Consider the following 6,072-nt stretch of genomic DNA (forward strand, 5'->3'; position numbering starts at 1 on the left):
TTTGGAGTTTGCTTTGGCTGACCACAGTGAATTTCTGAGTGATTTGACAAAATCTGGGCCGGGTGAATTGGAAGCAAAATCACATGAATAGAGGGAGAATATACCACACATTGACAAGTTCTTAAGTCAGAAACCAAATTGGAATTGTTTTCCATGGCAAAATGAGGCATAGATACCTTGAAGTTTAGCTCTGATTAGTTAAAAGCAAAGTTCTACTCACTGAATTTGAGATACATCAGAAAAATGTGCTGATTTGCATAAGAGATTCAATGGTATAAAAGCAAGCTATATCTGAAAGGAATTTGAAATATGATTTGAAAGCAGAGAAGTGTAAGGTTGAGATGACCAACATCAGAAAGAAAGTGAAATTGAATCAGTCAAAAACTGAATGTTTTGAGGTTTATTGCATCTTTTAAAAATTATTTCATTAAATAATTCCCAATTGTCTATAAAAAAATTTAACATTCATTTTAAAAAAATTTGAACTCTCTCCCTCTCCTCCTCCACCTTCTCAATAGAAGGCAAGCAACATGATATCAATTATACATGTGATATCATGCAAAACATACTTCCATATTAGCCATGTTACAAAAGAAAACACACACATACACAAACAAGAAAAATAAAGAAAGTTTAAAAAAAGTATGCTTCATTCTGCACTCAGAGCTCATCAATTCTTTCTCCAGAGGTAGACAGCATTTTTCATCATGGGTCCTTTGGAATTGTCTTGGATCGTTGTCTTGACAGAATAGTCACATCTTTCCCACTTGATCACGCTTACAATATTGCTCTTACTGTATACAGTGTTCTCCTGGTCCTGCTCACTTCACTTTGCATCATTCACTTTGGATCAGGATCTAAATGCCTTTAAAAAGAAAAAATGCAATTCTGTGATTTTCAAGGCTCGGCCTGAATTAATAAGTCAATAAAAACAAAAGGAGAGAATTTAACAAGAAATCAGAAATAGTTTATACTGACAGTATAGACTTGAAACTCCATTAAAAGGTAATGAGAAGTGTATAAAAATGCAAATGTAGAAAATTCTAAAAAAAATTCAACTGTATATGGTGGTGTTAACTCATCTAGAACCCAGATAAGTGATTTCAATTTCTAATAGGATAAGTGACTTTTCACTTTAACAGGCTGTATTCAAGGTCCTCATTTTGCCAACTATCAGAATCTCCAGCATGATCAACTTAGAAAACAAAAATGGCAAAAATTGATTAATTAATAAACATTTATTGAAAGCCTGCTATGTGTCAGGCTCTGTACTAGTCATTTGGGATTACAAAAAGTGGAAAAAGATAGTTACTGCCTTCAGGAGTTTATAATATAATGGGTTACAATCATAAGCAAATTGGTGGAGCATGAAAGAAATTTACCCATCAGAATTATAGTTAGGGGAAGAGTTCATGACCAAGCAAGAGATAGAGAGCTTCAAAGGAAATAAAAGGGACAATTTTGCTACATAAAATAAAAAAAAAAGTTTTCGTGCTAACAAAATTAGTGCAGCTAAAATTAGAAGAAAAGTAGGAAACTGGGAAAAAATCTTTGCAGCAAGTTTCTCTGATAAAGGCCTTATATCTAAAATACATAGGGAAATGAGTCAAATTTATAAGAATTAGAATCACTCCCTAATTGATAAATGGTCAAAGGATATGAATAGGTAGTTTTTAGAGGAAGAAATCAAAGCTATCAATAATCATATAAAATGCTATGAATCACTAATAATTAGATACAAATTAAAATGATGCTGAAACACCACCATGCACCCATTAGATTGGCTAAGATGACAAAAAAGGAACATGACAAATGCTGGAAGGGATATGGGAAAATAAATACACTAAGGTACTACTGGTGGAGTTGTGAACTAGCACAACCACTTTGGAGAGCAATTTGGAATATCCCCCAAAAGCTATTAAACTATATGTTTAATACAGTTTAACTATATATATATATATGTATATGTGTATATATATATATTTAAAACTATATGCCTTTTGACCCAGCGATACCACTGTTAGTTCTACACTTCAAAGAGGAAAAGTACAAAAATACAGGATTACAAAAAAATATTTATAGATGCTCTTTTTATGATAGCAAAGAATTTCATAGAGTCCCAGGCCTGGAATCAGGAAAACATCTTCTTGGGTTCAAATCTGGCCTCAGACACTTACTAGCTGGGTGACCCTGTCCAAGTCACTTAACCCTTAATATGAGCTGGAGAAGGAAATGGCAAAGCACTCCACTATCTCTACCAAGAAAACCCCAAATAGGGTCACAAAGAGTTGGACATATCTGAAAAGACTGAACAACAAATTATATCATTGGATAGCCATCACCTACATGTTATGCAGCATCACCTCTCACTTCCTATCTTATTGAACAGAAATGTATTCCTTAAGAAGGCATTTGTTAAGTGTATATACCGTTATATGAAATGGCTATAATATTTTATGTACAATTTGTTACCCTTCGTGACCATATTGTTCCTTACAAAGTCATTTTGTAAAGCAATAGATATAGCCATGGTTCTTGGTACTGGTGATATGGGAATGGGACTAGAATGCTACCTTTTGTCTTTTTTTTTTTTCTACAGAATCTAAACTTGGGGAAGAAGATGGTTAAATGCTATGCTAGGGATTTCTAAATGACCCTGTAACAACCTGTTGCCTCCCAATGCTCTTATTCCTCTAGGATTCTAGTGGTCTGATTGGTGCAACTTGTCTAAGCAAGTTGACCTGACTAGCACTTGAGTGCCCTTATTATCTAGGAGAGGCGATTTTGTTTTGTTTTGTTTTGTTTTTGTTTTTGTTTTAGGCAATTGGGGTTAAGTGTAGGAGAGGTGATTTTGAGTTAAAATCAGCACTACTATTTTAGTCTGGAATGTACATAAAGATCTAGAAAGAGACCAGTAGTTAATTTAATTGGAAAAGCCACTGTCCTTTAGACAGGAACTTATTGAACCAACTCCAACTGGATTTGGGAAAGTGTGTCACGTTATTTCTATATTAGAATTCTCTGCTCCTTATTAATGAGGGAAATTACCCAATAGGGAGTAGGGATAAATATAAAGTCTTACATGTGGGTTCAAAAAATCAACTTCACAAGCAAAGGACAGGGAAGGCATGGTGAGGCAACAGTTTGGAAAGGATCTGAGGGGTTTAGTGGAAGACAAAGTGCAGCACTAAACACTACAATTATTATCTCATTTGATCCTCGTAACAACCTTGGAAGGTTGCTTCCAAGGTTGTTATGGTGCTATTATCCATTTTAAAGATGAGGAAACTAGAGTCAACAAAGGTTAAGTACCTGCCCTGGGTCACACAGCTAGTAAGTGTGAGAGGCTGGATTTGAACTCAGGTCTTCCTGACTCCAGGTTCAGCACTCCATCCATTATGCCACCTAGCTGCCTCATGAAGCACCTAGTGGACTACAAAGTCAGCATGTCAGCAGTGTGACAAATGCAAAAAGCCAATACAATCCTAGTCTGCATTAAGAGAGGCATAATAGTAAAGCTATGATAGCCCCTCTATATTCTGCCACAGTCAGAGCAAATCTGGAGTACTGAGTTCAATTCTGCATATCATAGTTTAAGGACACCGATAAGCTGGCCAGTATCCAGAAGAAGCAGGATTCCAAACCAAGTTTTTTCTGACTCCAAGCCCCAACCTCCATCCACTGCCACATTCATCTACCCACATGAGGGCGGGTTGGAGGAAGTAGGAATGTTTAGCCTGGACACAAGAAGACTTGGGAAAGATATGAAAGCTGTCTTCAAGTATTTGAAGGGCTGTTATACAGAAGAGGGATTACGCTTATTCTCTTTGACACTAGGTGGCGGAAGCAGGAGCAATGAGGGTGTAGTACCATTTCTGGGGTCACTTACACAGTGAGTGAGTGTGGCTAAGCATATTTATAGAATGGAGTCTCTAGAAGGTGGCTGTTTGCTTTTCCCTTAGGTTTTCACGGGTAATCTTGAAGTTCTTCAATGAACCTCTCCCTTTTGCAATGAACCCCATCTGGCCCCCTTCTCTGAACCCACTCTCACAAACTGCCTTCAGTTTTGTAAAATCTCTCTTGGTCCCCATGGCAATATGGGACACCTAAAATTTCTCTAGGGATCTCCAAAATACAAAGGGAAACCATCGGTAGATCTCAACCAAATATTTCAAGATGTCCTATCACACAGAAGGTACACAAAAAACCCTTGCCTTTAAGAACAGAGGGCACCCAAAATATTCCCAGGAGATCCCTGCAGCTTCATAGGGGAGAAGTACTATACCAAAAGTCAGGAACAGGGTTGAGAGAGGGAAAGCAGGCCAGCCTTTGCCCTTCCACAAAACTGAGTTCTCAAGAGGAACTCACCAATGTGAGAACTGGGGCTCAAGCCTTGTGGGAGAGATTATCCATGGTGAGTGTGCCATGAGGGTGGTAAGCTATTCCGGGGTGAGAGAACCCTAGGAACTGAAGGAAGTTCCCATATGAGCCAGCAGTAGAGGAGGCATGGTTTTGAATTTCAGGAACATGACCAAAAGAGAAAATTGACTGAAAGATGTTTTTAGTACTTCCAGTCAATCAATATGCATTTATTAAGCACTTACTGTGTGCCAGGCACTGTGCTAAATGCTGGGGATGCAAAGAAAGGCAAAAACATGGCCCCTCAAGTAGCTCACATTCAAATGGGGGAGACAATATGAAAGTAACTAGGAACATATAAGATCTATCAAGAGTAGGTGGGAGGAAATCTCAGAGAGAAGTCACTAGCAGCTCAGAGGTATCGGAAAGACTTCCTGCAGAAGGTAGGATTTGAGCTGAGTCTTGAAGGAAGCCTGGAAAGCCAGGAAGCAGAGGTGAGGAGGAAGAGCTTTCGGTCCCTCACTGATGTGTTCCCTCATTATCAATCAGAATCATTTGACTAATTCTATTTGCTTTCAGAAAAGGGATTCTTCTCTCCCCCAAACTGGACAAACACTTTCTCCTTGCACACACAAGTCCCATAGGGAAGGAATGGGGCCCAAATGAAGCACAAATGTAGAGAAATACACATGAAGAGAACACATGTGGTTAAGGGGGCACCTCTTTGAAGGGGTATTCAGAATGCACGCCATCTTGGGGTGGGGGGAGGGACGAGATGGGGAGAAAATTTGGAACTCAAGATCTTGTGGAAGTGAATGTTGAAAACTAAAAATAAATAAATTAATAACGAGGCACCTCCTGACTCCCAGCCCCAGAAGTCTTTTTTCCTCTTGTGGAGTCCTCATGACGTTCCCCTGGAGGGTAGCTCTGTTGGGCTCTGAGAAGCTATGCCTTTCTAGAGGATGTGGCACTTTTCTCTGGCACAAGGGATCATGAGACTGCCATCTTTGGATGACTGTCTTGCCACACTTATCTTCAGGTACTTCCTCTTCATTGGCCACTCCTACTCTGGTGGCCCCACTACTACAGGTTCTAGTAGACTAAGATGCCAGCTCCAGCAGCCAATGAGACCTTTGACAGGACTTCTGAACCTCCTGAACTCACCAGATCACCTGGACGTCCCTGCATCAGAATACTCCTTCACCTAAAATTAGGAGAGAATGAGCCCAAAAGAAACAGACACCACATGCTCATGAACACATGGTATCTGAGTTGGAGATAAGATAGCTACCCTTCTCACCCAATAGTCCTTCTTATTTAAAACTGCTAAGAAAAAAGAGAGACTGAGAGATCAGCTGGTAGCACCTCTTCTTTGCAAACGCATTGCAGGCTCAGCACCTTCTCAATGAATCTTCTGGCAATGCAGCCAATTAAAAGACTTTTTTTTTTACCATCACATAGTAGCAGCCCCTCTATCATATATGGCAAGCAGGGAGGCAACAAACATTTTAAGTGTTTATTATGTGCCAGGCCCTCTGCTAAGGGGGTACAAATACAAACAAAAAGAAAAAATACTCCCTGCCCTGAAGGAGCTTACATTCTAATGGGGAAAGACAACATAAAAATGGGAGCTGAAAAGAGCAAGGGGAGAGGGGAGTGTGCTAGGCAAGGGCATGGTGGTGAAATCTGAAGAGTTGGAAGGACAGCAAGGAA

The sequence above is a fragment of the Vombatus ursinus genome, unplaced genomic scaffold (assembly GCF_900497805.2).
Source record: "Vombatus ursinus unplaced genomic scaffold, bare-nosed wombat genome assembly UNPS02009173.1, whole genome shotgun sequence".
NCBI lineage: Eukaryota > Metazoa > Chordata > Mammalia > Diprotodontia > Vombatidae > Vombatus > Vombatus ursinus.